The sequence below is a fragment of the Nanorana parkeri genome, unplaced genomic scaffold, assembly GCF_000935625.1.
Source record: "Nanorana parkeri isolate BGI_ZX_2015 unplaced genomic scaffold, ASM93562v1 scaffold666, whole genome shotgun sequence".
Taxonomy (NCBI): domain Eukaryota; kingdom Metazoa; phylum Chordata; class Amphibia; order Anura; family Dicroglossidae; genus Nanorana; species Nanorana parkeri.
Genome location: NW_017306934.1, coordinates 961931 through 979421, shown reverse-complemented (window position 1 = coordinate 979421; position 17491 = coordinate 961931).

The following is a 17491-nucleotide window of genomic DNA, read 5'->3' as shown; positions in this document are numbered from 1 at the left end:
AACCAGGGACGCTCTGGCCAGCATCCCACCCAGCTCCTGACAACCAATGACTTCACTGGTTGCCAGGAGGTGGGTGGGATGCCGGCTGAGCATCCCAGGTTGCTAAGAGCTGGGCGGGGAGATGTGTAAGGGCCCTAGGTTGCCTCTTGGCAACCTGGGACGGCTGGAACAAACAATGTGTGGCCATGCCGCTCTGCCTGACGCCTCCCCCCCTCCCAGGGCAAATAGAGAGAGTGAATCTTCCCAACGGGGGGCAATACAAATCCTCTTTACTTTATCCATAAATCAAAAAAGAAAAGTTTTGGCTTTACGTAATCTTTGACCTGAAACTGAGAAATGTTATGTTCTTTTGTTACTGTACTCCACACGCCCGGACACTTCTTGGTATTCAGAGAAACAAATGTCATCATTTTTTAAACATTTACTTCTAAAACAAGTTTTGCAGTGGACCTTGAGCCTAAACGTTAACAATTATTGACAGGTAAAGATTAATATGCCAAATGTGCCCTGACATTATTTGCATGTTGTCAGCACTTTTAAACCCTTGGTAGATTTGGCAGCTTGAAGGCCATGTCAGACGGGTGATATATTGGCAGTAATCTTCTTTTTTTTAAAAAAAAAAAAAAGCAATTTTTCACTAAGGAAATTATAGTTATTTTATATGGAATCACTAACTTAGTCATTTTGCAGCTCAGTCACTCAGCATTGTGCAGTGTTTTAGGTCAGCAACAATCCCTCTGCATTCACCTCTATGGCTTAGCTGAAAGAGATTTGTGGCAGACGGTACCAATCCAATGCTGCAGCACGAATTTAAAGTGACACTAAACTCAGGAGTTAAATCTTAAAAATGCTTTCAACTATTACCATTATGAATCTTATTTGGTATCACTCGGCTGTAGATCCTCAAATCATCTCTGAATTGGTGCTGACACTGTCCTTCCTTCCTTCTGGAGGGGGGCTACTGTGTGTGTTGTAAAGTAGCACCACACCAAGATCCCTCCTGTGATGGACTACAATCTCATGTTTAGAGGGTTATTCGCAAAGCTGCCGAAGGCAGCCGAGTGAATAACCCAGCCAAAGTAAAGGGAGCCGAACGTTGTGCAGAAGGACTTCAGCCAATCCAACATGTAGGTCGGATGAGCCGAAGCTCCGGCAGCTCACTCGCAACTCACTTCTTATAGGGGCCGAACGGCAGTGAGTGAATAACCGAATGCCAACGAGTGGCATTTGGCTTGGCTATTCTGCTCGGTTCTTCCGTGGTACCAAGCAGAATCGAAAATAAGTGAAAAAAAACAAAACAAAAACAACACAAGTAGAAAAATTATTTAAAAAATGTAAATAAATAGAATTTAAAAAATATATATATTTTAAAGATAAAAATAAAGAAAAACAATTGGGCGGAGCTAGCAGTGACAGCTAGCTACGCCCAACTTTCTTATTGACCAGCAGCTGCAAGAGTCTTCTAGCAAGTTGTGGCCAATGAATAACAACTGGGCGGAGCTGGCCGTGACGTCACGTTCGGCTCCGGCAGTTGTTATTGTTTAATGACAGATCAGCGCCCCCAAGGAAATTTGGGAACGCTGATCTGTCATTACAACTGGGCGTAGCCAGCCGTGAGATCACAGCTGGCTTTGCCCAGCTGTCAGTTGAGTGGAGATCGGTCAGCTTCAGCCAACCTTTCTCCGTGCTTCGGCTGTCACTTCGGCTCAGTCGAGCCAAAGCATATGCCTTCGGCTCGGCTCAGCTGCTCGGCTGCCTTCGACTGCTGTATGGGCTATAGTGAATAGCCCGTAAAGCAGCCCTTGGGTTCGACTGAACCAAAGGGCAGAGGTGGCCGAAGAGAGCCGAAGGAACAGCCGAAACTACGTCCGGATCCTTCGGCTCCATAGGGAATAACCCCCTTAGTTTACTAATTTGTATTGAGACATCTCTTCAGGGAAGCCTATCCCACCTCAACCTAACCACTCAACCATCACGTTCTCAAACAATTCATCCCCACACAGCTACCTCCTATCACTTGCCCCTCCTCTTTTAGATTGTAAGCCCCCAGGGGCAGGGCCCTCCTCACCATCTTGTCTTGAATTGTATTGTGATTGTAATGTCTTCCTTATATTGTAAATCGCTGCGCAAACTGTTGGCGCTATGTAAATCCTATGTAATAATAATTATAGTGCATCACGGGAGTGAGCTTGGAGCGGTGACTACTTTACAACACACACAGGGACCATGAGGAACAAAAGTAGCCACCCCCCAATGGTACACTCAGTTTTCTGTGTGGTGTCTGAAAGAATCCAGGGCGGAATGTGTTGCCCATGTGTGTGTACACTGAGTGGCCAGATTATTATGACCACCTGATGTTTGTAGGCAAATTAGCTATAATAGGCCCACACACAGGAAATTTGCAAAGAGACAGTGGGTCTGCTCATCTTAACAAGTATGGACAGACCAAACATTTTTTTTTATGATATGGCTGCCCTGTATTGTTTTCCCATTATTCGAATCCAGCTTACTCCACAGTGGGACACCGTTCTGGGGAAACTTTACATAAACACCACACCTAGGCTGGTCAAGGCCTATTCAGACTATTTGGCACTATTGACTACTGATGTCAATTCTTGATGCTCTGATGCCACCTACAAGTCTTGAGGGGCACTGCCCACAGGTGAGTTGCCAATTTGTCTTACTAAAAGCCAGTAGCTGAAAAGTGAAGGGGGGATTTAACCATGGAACTTTGAGAGAGAGACCTCAGGGGATTTCACCAAAGGCAAACCACCATGGAACTTTGACTAAGGAGGACATAAATGAGAACAAAGGACTTAAAGAGAGACTGGAACCAGAGGCCATTTTCCTGAGAACGCTTAAAGGAGAACTATGAGGTGAGTGCTTTTCACTCACCTCATAGTTCTAGCCGACCTGTGACAATGAGACTGTCACAGGTCGGATCGGGAAGTGAGCGAACACATACCGGCGTTCGCTCACTTCTCGATCCTGTCACTGCAGAGAGCCGTGACAGGGGAGTGACTGGATTCTAGCTCAAGGTATACTAAGCTTAGGGTGACGGGAGGACGCTAGTTTGTGTCCTCCTGTTACCCTAAGGAGAACTATGGGGAAAAGCCCTAACCCCATAGTTCTCCTTTAATTGCCACGAAATCCTGTTCGAAGAAGGAATTTGCATTTGGAAGCTAAGTACCTTTTAGTGTTTCCTCTCTTAGAAACCATTACATGTACTAGAAAGGATCGTGTACTAGAAAGGATAGTGTAGTGCTTTTGTATGTATGTTTGTTTTGTATCAGCCTTATATTTGTTTTATTTTGCTCATCCTGTAACTAAGTTTGTGCACGCCTAGTAAAGTACTTTAAATGCTACTTGGTCAGTATCCTTGAGCTTTACTGCAGCACCAGACAACACATAGAAATTAAAGTTTTGCCAAGCATTACATTTGGGCTTGTCCTTGGGACAAGCTTTACATTTGTGGGCTCGTCTCCGGGATCTGTAGTTCTCAAAGCAAAACTACTACATTGACTGGGGATAAGTGAAAAGGTGACCATTCAGGACATGCACTGCTGGAATGGTAAATATATTGTCTTTTCTTTTACCAGGTATGTTATGGCATAGAAATGACCCAGTGCACTTTAAAAGCAGAAACTAATTCCATTTGCTTAAAGCTAAACTCCCAAAAAAACTAATTTGGACTAGGCATCAACCAAATTATATGCCTCTAATTAAGAGTATCCCATGTCCTGCTGACTTCCATACATATCCTTTCTTCAATGATGCAGATACAACACAGAGTGGTGCTGCTGGGATGAGGGGCTGTGGGTTTGACTTAAAGGATCCTTTCATTTGCCCTCCCTTTCCTCTCCCCTTGTCCATTCACAAATCGTCATGTATTCTTTTCAAAGGATACAAGGTGTTCTGTTAATGGACATTTATTTGCCTCTCCTCTCCCCTTGTTCATTCACAGAATGCCTTGCATTATGTAAAAAGAATCCTTGAAATTTAAGAATGGATATGGGGAGAGGAAAGGGAGGGCCAAACGACAAGATCCTTTGCCGTCACAGTGGCAGCCCCTTATCTCTGCAGCACCGGAAGATTACCGCCCTGTGTAGTTTTCAGATCACTGAAGGGAGGAAGAAAAACTAAACAGAAGCCAGCAAGACATAGTAAACTTTTCATTAGAAGTGAATTCGCTGTCTGGTGCTATATATATCCCCAATTTTCTTTTTAATGGAGTTCACCTTTAAAGTGATTCTTTAACTAGGGTGAGTTGCAAGTATGAAATTCAGGCACCTAGAAGTGCACTTACCTGCCTCCACCTTCCAGCTGTTCCTATCACTGCCGAATGCTGGGCTGTTCTCATAGGCAGAGTTCCAACACTTCTTAGCTATGTCAGAATTTGCCATTAACCATGGCTCCAACCCCACATTTCTACTTGTTAGGCCGCGCATCTTACCCTCCTGAGACCCTCCACATATCTCCCCCTCTTGATACCCTTGGTCCGAGACATCAAGCTGTCAACCCGGAGCAGAGCGGCAGCTCTATAGTTGATGGTATTCTGCATTGCTCTATAATGTAATGCTGAGATTTCTAGTCCTCTATAGCTGATGGTATTATTCTGCATTGCTGTATAATGTATTGCTGGGATTTGTAGTTCTCTATAGCTAGTGGCATTCTGCATCACTGTATAATATATTGCTGAGATTTGTAGTCCCTCTACAGCTTGGAGTAAGTGGCACAACTACTAGGGTCACAGTAGTCGCTGCTGCGAGCAGGCAGTGGCGCTCCCCCACTGTCCTATCATTAGTCTGTATTGTTTTGTATTGTGTAACTGTCACATGACACTGAAAAAAGGTATCAGTAGTTGGTATCGGTGAGTACTTGAGGAAAAGTATCGATACTCGTTCTCTGTCAGGAAAAATCGGTATCGGTGCATCCCTAGTATATGTCCATTACTGTTATTGGCAGCTCTATTGACCTATAGAAAAGTGGCCAAGAAGTGTTATATGGTTTGTATCATCCCTGTAATTATCACTTTTGCTGGTACTTCCGGTAGGATGGAGCCGGCTGATTGGCTGGAAAGCCGGCGTCCCAATCAATCAGCATAGAGTGGGCTTCCTGGTCATAAGGAAGCCAGGAGGTAGGTCATTACCCGCTGCCTGGCTTCCTGATTGGCCAGGATGCCAGCTCCATTCTGTTTGCCCCGGGAAGCCGGCTCTATGCTGTTTGGCCAGCTCAATGCTGATTGGCCGCAAAGCCGGCATCCCAGCCAATCAGCATAGAGCCAGCCATGTTTTATCCCACTCATAATAACCATATCGGTCTAGAAGTCTGTAAACTTTCTTATTGAAGATGTCTCTAGGATGTACTTCCTCAGTGCACTGATACAACTCTTACAGAGCCTGCCTTCTGAACTACAACACAAAGTTTGAACAATGTAACATTATCATCACTTGCTGGAAGCAATGCATGATGGGATGTGTAGTCTTGAGGAATCGAGATTTCATCACATCAAGCAGCAGGGAAAGAGATACAAATCGCACTGGGAATCCAGGAAGTAGATGAAAGTGATGGGCAGACGGAAGGCAGCACTCACTATATAAAAGGGATTTATCAAGTAAGCTTTGATTGTATTATCACAAACAACTCTAGTATGTATTCCTATTACAATGGTGATGTTATAACAGGATATTATTATGTGCTGGGACTTTATAAATCCTTTAAATATACACAATCACCATATTCACAAGTGATCACATTTTAAATGGGCTCTCGTGTACCTAAAAAAGTATCCACAACGTTTTTTTCCAACACAGCACAATTTATGGTTAGCTTGCTCTAAGAAAACAAAACTGAAATCTGATTGGCTGATACTGACAACACCTCCTGTGTCTCCAGATATAAATTAAACCTTACTACAGCACGTAGACTTTAAGTTTAACCTGTAACGTATGTGTAGAGGTAAACATTACTCTGAGTTGGGCAATCCTGGCACGCTCGTAAACTCTGTGACCATGTGTTTATCTCCGGCCAATGACACACCTGCCAGTGTCCCCAGAACAGAAAGATTTGTATAGATATCGATTTGAATGGTCACGGATCAGATAACACATTCTATGTATTATTGTCACTTGTGTAATCACAATATTATCAGCTAATATATTTGTGTCATAGTTATAGTGAAATGACGTGACATGTTTATGCCACAAGTCACCTTTTTATTCAGTGTAGAGTGGAAGTTACAAATTCAGCACCTGCTTGGTTTCCGCTCTCCTCTACTGACTTGGCACTACAATACATAATCAAAGCTAGGAAATTTGTGGACACCACAAGCCTAGGATTGGGAGGTGGGGCTAATGGTGGCATTTGTAGTGTGCCCAGCGGGCATTTTAGTTGTGCACATAGCATGCTGCGGTGAATGGGAGGGGTTACAGGTAGTGATGAGTGAACTGGCCTAGATTCGGTTCACTTGAACATTTGCCAAACTCAGCCAGAAATCTGGATTCACGGAATGTCCAATCAAACTGAATCCAGGGCCCCCTTGTGTCCTACTAGCCAATGATGATATGTGACCCACACAGTGTGATTGGTTGTTAGGATGCTAGTGGCTGGGCTGCACAGCATCACTCATTGCTAGGGTGCAAATGGGCACACCATAACAACTAGGGATGCACCGATACCGATACAAGCATCGGTATCGGCCGCGATACCGAGTATTTGCATGAGTACTCTCAACCAATAATGTTGGGGATAGACTTGAGTTCTTTGATCCTGGTTGCACTATCTACATTCGCCTTGATTCAATATTATTATTATTATTACATAGTATTTATATAGCGCCAACAGTTTGCGCAGCGCTTTACAATCTAAGGAAGAAATTACAATCACAATACAATTCAAGACAAGATGGTAAGGAGGGCCGTGCCCATGAGAGCTTACAATCTAAGAGGGAGGGGCAAGTGACACATGAGGAGGTAGCTGATTGGGGATGCATTGATTGAGAAAGTGATATTTCAGTGGTTAGGTTGAGGTGGGATAGGCTTCCCTGAAGAGATGAGTCTTTAGGGATCGCCTAAAGGCAGTCAGAGAAGGAGATAGATGGACAGGTTGGGGTAAGGTGTTCCAGAGGATGGGAGAGACTCTAGAGAAGTCCTGGAGGTGAGCATGGGAGGAGTTGATGAGGGATCTAGAAAGCAGGAGCTCTTTGGAAGAGCGGAGGGGACATTTAGGGTAATACTTTGAGACAAAGTTGAAGATATAGCTGGGGGTAGGATTGTGGATGGCTGTGTATGTGGTTGTTAATATTTAGAATTTTATCCTTTGGGTGACTAGAAGCCAGTGAAGGGGTTGACAGAGGGAGGCAGGGGATGGAAGCCAGTGGAGGGATTGGCAAACGGGAGTTGCAGACACTGAGCGGCTGGTTAGGTGAATGAGTCAAGCAGCTGCATTCATGATAGACTGAAGGGGGATAGCCTGTGTAGTGGAAGGCCAATGAGGAGGGAGTTGCAATAGTCAAGACGAGAGATAACAAGGGAGTGGATGAGTAATTTTGCGGTACATTGGTGAGGAAGGGGCGTATTTTAGAGATGTTACAAAGGTGAAGGCGGCAGGATTTGGATAGTGATTGAATGTGGGGCAGAAACCTGAGGTCCGAGTCAAGGATGACACCTAGTACCTTGGCTTGGGTTGAGGGTTGCATAGTTGTTATCAATCTCAGTGGAAAAGTTGGGGGAAGATGCACGGGCGGGAGGAAATATCATAAGCTCAGTTTTTGAAGTGTTGTGACATCCAGACGGATATGTCAGTAAGTAGATTAGTGACACGCAAGGACACTGAGGGGGCGAGCAGTGGAAAGATATATTTGAATGTCATCGGCGTAGAGCTGGACTTGGAAGCCATGTGAGGTTATCAACTGACCAAGGGAGGAGGTGTAGATAGAGAAGAGAAGGGGTCCAAGGACAGAGCCTTGGGGCGCCCCTAAAGAAATAGTAATAGGAAGAGGAGGGGAGGAGTTAGATTTGTAGGTGATACTAAAGGAGCGCTTAGATAGGTAGGAGGAGTATATGGCAATCCAATACCATTTTGGTGGCTCCTTTTGCATAACATAGTAACCAACATTGATCAATATTTTAGTATCAGGCACCGGGGGCCTATTACAAGATCTCTAGAGGCACAGAGTGGAAGGGAGGAGAGTGGGTAAGCTTTTTTGCATCAAAGGCCTCAAGGTCTTCAGAGCCAGGCCCAGAGGTGGCTGATCCCATGCCATGTTGTGCCATAGGTGACAATGACACCAGCTTGCTGGGTTTCATTAACACGGTTGTCTGATAATTCGCTGCTGGTGTGTTCACCAAATGTGGCAGTTACCAAACCTCCACATGGTATTATGTACAAACCTCAGGTGAGATTTTTTGGGATTTTGGCCAGACACTATGGAGAATTCAATAGATCACCAAATCTCTGGGCTGCTGGAAGTTCCTTCTGCTCAGCCACTTACTACTTGGTTGCAGTAGGGATGTCAGTAATACTACTTAAGTGGTTGGAGTGATGGACCATTTATATGGCTCTGGCCACTGAGCACACGCATGGTCAGAAGAATGTGGAAGCTTAAACCTGCTGCTGGACAAGAGGCCTGGAGGAAAGGTAAGGGAGGGGGGCAAACTGGGCCTCAGCTATTGTCATTACGTGCATATTGTAATGATTACCCTTTTGTTTTGCGCATATGGTATGATTACCCAGACAGGTCACAGGAGGGAATGAGGAATTAGAGGTAAACTTTACAAAAATAACTCAAACTAAAAGCTCATTGTAGGTTAACAAAAGATGAGCCAAGACATGGATTAATTTTAGAACCTTATTTTATTTTGTACAAATCAAGAATAATCGTGTCATATTCTTTGTAAAACAAGAGCGGAGGAACCCATTCACCCAACATCCAAGCGGACCATTAATTCTCGCCATGACGCATGCAATAAGGCAGACAACTGAAAGTTTACAGAGAACTCAGTGAATTAATTCCGCTAATACAAACCATTAGACATTTGATTAACAAAAAATATGCATACATCAGCTCCACTTGAAACAGATATCAGTTGTGGGTGGGATGCTGTGGATTTCATCACCCACCAACATCTGATTTTTGGCGATGGGTGATGGTAAGATCTCTGTGCGGTACATCTGTGCCCCACTTACCAAAGCCTCTATGAGGGTACCCTCCACTCTCACAGTTTTTAATTTTTCAAGCAGGAGGGACTGAGTCTGACATTATGGCTTGGATTTGTAGTTGGGGTGGTCTTGGTGGGGAGGAGCTGAAAACAAATCGGGAAGAGATCTTGCCACTGGAGATATCCATAAATGTAACCAGTTGCCCAGCAGCTGTTGGTTATGAGAGGATCGGGTTTTAAATAGTAACTTTTCCAAAAGCAGACTCCTGTGTTTGGGTGGACTGAAGTGGGATCAGTCTCCTGCTAGGTCTACAGCTGTCCTGGACCTTGCAGTGAAATCTCCATCCCTCTTGTACAGCTCTGCTTGATGGTCGGGCTACCTCTGTCAGCAGCCTAAGTGAGTTTTGTCATATGGAGAATCCACTAGAGGGCGCCCAACACCTCATCTGTATTATTTGTCCTTTAATGGAGACTCTATGACAGATAACTTACTCAAGCTGGTGACAAAAATAGCTTGGCTGAAAATCAAGAGTCCAGCCTGACACATCTGTATGGGATGTAGTGGAGTATCTCCTGTTGGGGTTCCACAAAGCAGAACTGATCGAGCTGGATCCACCCTAAGCAGTAAATCTATATTAAGCAGTAAAACTATATTAAAAATTTGGCAGCATTTTTGAAAAATGACATATAATGTATATATTATATTACAAGTTAGACTTATGTTTTTTTTTCTCTTTCATATAGCAAATTTAAAGGATTGACATTCATAGTACTGCAATAAAGTGTCTGCATTTTATTTTCATTAACATCTGACAGATACAAATGAAACAATTCAATAGGTGAAAGTCATCTATATAAATTTATACTATACACTCTTAATTAAATAGCTTTGTTTTCTGTACATAGACTGTAGTGAGAGATTGTAGCTGAAGTTGGCTTCATGAAAACATTCTAAGACAAAATGAGCAGAACTAGCCAATTAAAAAAAAAAAAGAAGACATTCAAAAGTTAGGTGGGGATATATATATTTCAGTTTGCACAAATATCCTGCAACAGATCAATACGTATGAGAAAGTCGTAAGGCAAATTATGGGTGCAAAATTGAAGGCTTACCCGTACTGCAATTTCACACTTCACCTGCTGGAAAGATCTGGTGTTACCATAAAATACAATAGGGGGGAAGTTATCATAACTGGTGCAGACAAAATCTGGAGCAGCTGTGCATGGCAACCAACCAGCTTCTCTCTTTCATTTTCAAATCTTAACTGAACAAACTGAAGAGAGAAGCTGATTGGTTGCCCTGGGCAGCTAATCCAGATTTTGATAAATTCCCCTCAACCACTCTCTATGGAAACGATTGTATTTCGTGGTCTGCCCAGCAATTCAAACAAGAGCAGGATTGATGTTCCACAGCTGTTTGGTAGGAAGCTGTTGGAACCCAACTATGTTACTAAGCAGAAATTCAATGTCTATACTTCCAAGAAGTCCCCCCCATACATTGTGAACTCAAAGGACATACGTGTATTTTTCAACCTGAACGTTAATATAACCTCAGACTATTACATAAATGTATATACAACTATAAAACATGTTAAGCTGTCCCCCCAAACTGGTGCCTAATCTTTCCCTGTTAGTATGGTCCTGCATGCTAGGTATATGTAATTGACCAGTGAGGTCTTGCAATTCAATTCCTGAAATAGTCATAACTTGAAAAAAAAAAAAAGACCTAAAAAACCTGTTAAATACCAGCTTGACCTGCATCTTCTATTCCTGAAACTTAATGAGAGGCAAAAACTTGTACGTGCAAATTGCTTAAAACACGACGCACCCATCATGCACCTTTACGTTTTAGAAGGAATGGGAAAGTTCAAGTCTTTACAGCTCTTTCGGCACCCAATATGAAGATTGCTCCTTCCAGTGTGTGAGACAGGTCAGCTTTACTGTCAAACTCTCCTGTATCACAAGCTGAGTTCTCCAAATATTCTTTAGAAGAAACCACTAGAGTGTGTGGGAAACAGAAATGTGTCACTCACCCTTTAGTGAAGCAAGGAATTCATGGATTGTTCTCGAATCGTTGGTGCAGGAGTGTTAGGTGGGTGACAAGTGGTGTTGAAGGCCCAATTGAATGTGACCAACTGCTAGTAGCTATACCATGACCTACATAAATGAGAACCTTCATAGTCAATTGGATAGTTTAGAGTTCCTTGCCCAATCACTATCGTTTACACCCGAGATAAGACCTCCAGCCTTCTCGCTTTCCAGCATACACATGGATGCTCATGCTGTGCAGTTGGACTCTCTGCCTACACTGTTCTCTGCTGTCAAAGGCCAGATTAAGAAGCACATATATTTCCTTGGGATCACACTACCTCAGTCATGAAGAGCTGTAATGACCTGGTAAAGGATTCAATCCGTACCATGTTCCATCCAAAGCAGAAAGAGACATTTTTGGGTAGAAGAATTTGTGTCCACCTGGTTGGTTGGATATAAATATCTATAGATCTCCTTTGCACAGCAGGTGATATATAAAATATATATTTATGTTAATATAACTTTCTGTAATAGAATATTTATAAAATAAAAATATATGATCTGGAGGCACGAATGGCAGAACACATCAGTGTAGACGTAGTAAAATATCAATGCTGCAGACTGGTACCCTGAATTTAATATTCCTGACACACTTGGGACTCGAACCCCACCAAGTTATATATGTTTCCTAAATAGCCACATAACATAATCCCATTATCATTTTAGAAAATCTATAATGCTTTCCATGAAAGAAGAATCCATTTTATGGTGTTACCATGTCTCTGTCAGGAGACAGGTGCTATCTGAATAACTGTTATTGACCAATCACTCCTTTTTAACAAGTAACCTGTTAGTAGGTCTACACATAGTATAAAAATAGGTTAGCTCCAATTTACAGTGCAAGCGGGGCATGAAAATAACACTGAATTTAGCACTGGGAGGCCAGCAGCCTTGGCAGTTATTTGCCTCCTCCAGTAGATGGCTCTGGTGGGAGATAGGGAGCAGCCTGTCCCCTAACAGCGCCTCCTAGTGGCAACCTCAGAGGCAGCACAGTGTGTATGGAAAATGACATATGCTTGCAGATGACAATTTGTGAAAATGGTCATCATAGTCTGCGCAGGGTGCAGAGGCAAAAAAACAAAAACGGATGATGTGCTGCTGAATCTGAGCTTATCCCTAAGCAAGTGATAATCATATATATATACACATACACATATACATATATGTAAATAGATATCTCCTATTATATTCTGCTATAACCAAAACACACCAAGACAAGACACCCGGAGAACATACCAAGACCAGACAACCAATTCCATGAGGCTATGGCATTCGAAATGCTAAAGTAATAAGACAGGCTAGACTTCCTGGTTTGCTGGTCACATGATGTGCGATATCAGCAGTCTACCTTCTCAGCTGTAGTCTGCACAAAGTGTTTGTAGTCTCCCCAGACTTTGGAGGCAGTAAGTGTAACATAAAAACAGATTGAAGCTCTTTCAGTTATGGCAGCTTTAGAATACACCCGGCATCGGGAATATGGACCAGACAGTGATACTAGTAGCTCTGTTATGGATATTATGGGATTCTATTTACAAAGAATGATTTTAAATGTGATCATAATGCATGATCCTCTCTAAAGTGACTCTTGACAGTGTCTCAAATACTGAAGTGAAGAAAGGTACTGTGTGGAAATAAATAAAAACTGGAGCTCAATAGGAACTGTTGCCCACAAAAATATGAATCCTTGGAGCCTATTCATGAAAACCAGAGCAATCTGATTGGCTGACACTAGCGAATGCTCCATTTGTGCTCCAGGCCGTACAAGTCAAGTTTATGTACTAACATTATTCAACTGAATATCAAAAGTGAACTTCAGATCCAAGTCAACCAATGTAGACGTTGATACATGTGAACTTTTTTTAAAATTACATTAACAATATATATTAATTTCTGAAAAGTGCAGTCAGGGCAAAAAAACAACAAAAAATAAGATGTCTTAAAGCAAAGCACGCACATGAAAAGGCTCGAGCCCAGTGACTCATTGTTCATGTCATCTTAAAGAACCGGGGACCCACTTTTTTTCAAGTGGGTCCCCGCAGCGCTTTTTCCCCCACCCCCTGCATGGGTGCCTCCATCAGCTAATGGAGGCACCTATGTGCGCTTGTAGTGGCTGTGTGCTTCCATAGACACACAGCCCTGTGGCAGGCCACGCCCCTCATTTCCACCCAACAGGTTGATTGATGGCATGTCTCCTCTGCCATCAGTATCCCCCGCAACCAGAACGTTCGGGGAACAGAGGATCGCTACGGGGACCAGCGACGGGGACAAGCATTGCTGACAGGTAAAAGTGGGGGGGGGGACTGGGGGAGAAAAAGGTACTGGGCAGTTTTTACCCTAATGCAGAGAATGCATTAAGGTAAAAAAAACGCCAAGACCTTAATACTACTTTAACTGTCCAGGAGTCAGGAAATGACTGCTTTCAACATACTCCAATCACAAAGATGTTTTGCTTAATGTCACAATTTCAGGGCCCTATAGCACCTATGCGTTGTGGTGCAATTCATTTTCAATGGCACCCCAATGCACTAAATTACTTATATGTTTGCCCCTGATTTAGTAAAAGTACAATCTCAGCCTCATACTCCGGCTTGCAGACTCCTATCAGACACAATAGATTTAGAAGAAACATTTCTACTTAATAGATTGATACTAGGTATTTATAAACGCACATGTGCATTTCTAATATTCTAATCAAGGACACTTCCAGTAGCCTCTTCTCAGCCAGAACTGGCTGCTTAAAGGGTTCACTGCCTGTAGATTCAGACAGGTAAAAGATAAAAGGTGCTTTTCTATGTCATGTAGTTGTGCAGTGTTTGTAGATTGGAAGAAGCCAGAGTTTTACTTCAACAGGTATCGGGCTTTTCCCCAAATTCACAGCACATATAAATACAATCCCACCAAATGTAAGACTTCTGTAGGATACTATTTACCTGTTTATGACTCAGGTTTATGGTTTTATTTTAGTTTTAAATGTAACTTTTTTTTTTTGTTCCATTTGGAAACCTGTGCTGCGTGAGAGAGGATGGCTTGAGGAAACATACGATTTAAAGTGCTTAAAGTAAGTTAAGTGGTCATTCTGTTACCGTTATTGAAGTACATAAAAACATCACACAAGCACTGAAAGCTAAACTCTACAGACCACCCCATGTAATAACTCTTCCACTGGCCGAAAACAATCAATGCACTAAAATAGCTTGTCATGGCCAGCAGATGTCACTGGTGCTGCATCAGACCTCGTGGAAGCCCAACAAGACCATTGGGAGCAAATCCAAGTCCGCCATTCATTTACCGTGTCCATGTTAATGGAAAAAAAAGTAAATCTCCTCCCAGCTATAGAGTTCCCTAGGCTCTTGCTAAGCTGATGCTGAGACAGCCAATTACAAAATGGAAAAGACCTCTGCCAGCCTTGGGGACAGTTGCCAAGGAGGTGAAGCAGTTTCCAGAGGCAACACAGGTTTAAATAAGGAAACAATTCAATAGCCGCCTAATAAAATATAATTAAATGGTTCATTTATATTACTGCTGCATCTGCAGAGACTTTATTCAAAGTGATTTCTAATGTATCCTTGTTTCCAGCATTATTCTTGAGGTCTATTCCCTTAATTTTTGGGCTGTGTTGTTAATTTGCTGCCTCAGCTGAACATTTATAGAAAAATACCAGTATACACAGTCTTTAGACAATTGGAAGTCCATCTGCGGAGAAATTACAAGTCTCATGAAACATTGCAGGACTCAGACAGCCACAATCATGACCCTCAGAGGCAGAGGTATGATGGTATTTGTATTTGCACCACAGCTGGAGTTCGGAGGTTGCTTACCTCTGGTCTATACCATTCCTGGCTGGCTGATATCTGAGAAATCTATTGACCTTGAGTTTGATCTGTACTGTTCACATGGATGAAGATGTGCATTTCAAGTCTAAAACAACAAAATCCAATATCAGTTATATCCCTGCTGCCAACTTTTTTATGGTGTTGGAAAGCATATTGCCTTCATGTGGTCTGGAAACTCCCATCATGCCGCACAAGCCTACCCAAGATCACTAGGTGGAAGTGACCCTTGTATATGTCATGCTTTCAGACCAGGAGTAACCTTCTGAAAAAAGCCACCTAAGGCATCAAAAGTGCCCCGCATTTGGCAATAATGCCTGCTCTTGTATCAAGCTCTGCCTGTTTCCAATCATGGACACGCTTGACGAGATGGAACTGCACAGGAATACACAATATGAACATTCGATGCAGCTTCCCCAGTATTTAGAAATAATTTAGAAAGAAGATGGCCAGGAATAGCTTGATGCAAAATTCCTTCTTTACCTCATTGTAGTAGGACAAACCTAAATAAATATCACAGTACCAACCAAAACTCAATAAAATCACTTTAGCAATGTTAAAATGTAAAATCTAATTTAAATTTTGTACGCCTTCAGCAGCACACCTGCCCTCTGCAGTCAAATGATGCGGATGTTTTGTGATCTAGACAAGCATGACTGGAAAACAAACCTCAGGAGCTAATGACGTGAATACACAGGCTGCACATGGGCTATAGCTTGTGATAGGTGCTCTTTATCGCTTTACACATGGGCCCACGCCCTTGGCTCAAAGTGTGCCTTCAGCAACTCACAACTCTTCCATTTATAGATGGCCAACGTAGATTTTCATGCAACAGTGGGCTAGGGTGACGTACGGTTAACCAAGGCTGGACAAAACCCACAAACCAGGTAGCCAATGCTCCCTAAAAATGGCTGGTGCCTAACTTTTGAGTTTTTTTCTAAGTGCTGTCAGTGGAACTGCCTCCTAAAATCAAAACCTGCCCGTTCCTGGATGGCACGGACTGGCTCCTGAACTCCCCTCCAATCAACCAGGGCAGCCAAGGCAAAAAAAGAGCTTTTTCATAGCCTAAAGCAAAGAAGGCAAATGAAAGCAAAGACCTGATGAGTGGCTTTGGGAAATACCATGGCCGCACAACGCATTACAACGTAAGCATTTTAGTGTGTACATAGTTGGATATAAAGTGACAAGAGTACAAGGTAGTAAAATTAAGCAGCAGAAAAATAAAGAAAGTTCATCAAAATAGATTTGTTCTGCTTGGGACTATTAGAGACAAATGTCTACACAGGCATTTGGGCCTTCATAACCCAGGTTTGTAACCCAGCTTCAAGTTACCCAAAATGTATGGTTATGAGGTCAAAACCCGAGTCAACTTCGACCTCGGGAACCAACATTGTAGCTTAGCCATTAAACCCTAACTCCAGCCAAACATTTATTTCCAGTTTTGCAAAGGGGGGGTGATCATTTCTTTGCATCTAAAAAGCATAAGATGGCCAGCAGATCAAGAGCTCAAATTTTTACTGCGTTCCTACTTGCATTACCAACATAGCTCGCACAGAAGAAATAAAAACCACAGGGCGCTGTGGTCTCCTTTCTCAAGGTGACAGGCTGAAGGAGACTTTGGGAAAGGGGCCAATTTATAAATCTTCTGTGCTATTAGCATGGCATAACTGCGGCTAGATAGATCAGGAATTTCCATTTCATAAACTGGCCCCTTGGTGAGCTGGCCATCTGTTGTTTTTTTTACCTGTTTGTGAACCCACTGTGAAGACTTTCCTTCATTTCCTGTCTGCATGACACCTGTTCAAGAAATTGGACGTGTGGTTGTCAGAACAGGCACAGACCGCAATAAAAAAAACATTGTCAGAAGTTCCATCACTTCCACAGTCCACTAAAAATATGTTTTTAGTTCTTTTGTCCATGCTTCCGTTGGAGAACTTTCCCATTTCCTCCTGTTGTGACAGGAATTGAGGGAAAATTACAACAGGGGCCAGAAGGCAAAAAAAAAAAAAACTTGACAGAGGCTCTAACTTCTCTCTGTGTACATTAAATAGTTAGGGTTGCAGTTCAGTTTTAAAATGCTGGAAATGTTTTCAGTTTTGGATAAAGTGAAATGTTAGGATTTATTACTGTCTATGTACCTATTGTGGCGTTCCTCCTTCAGTTCCTGTCCTATCTTGTCATACTTGTTGTCACTATGATAGGAAGTGAGGAAAATCTCCCCAACAGGGATGCGCACAGTAATAACGGCTTTATAAAGGTTATAACCAATTTCAATCTAAAAAATAAAACGGTTTGGGCCGGAGTTGTGTTTTAACTTGATGGCATAATTTAAAGGAAATTAAAACACTAACATTGATCTTCACATCCAGACATGGATTGTCCTTATTGTGCAACTTTACCTGAAAATGCAAC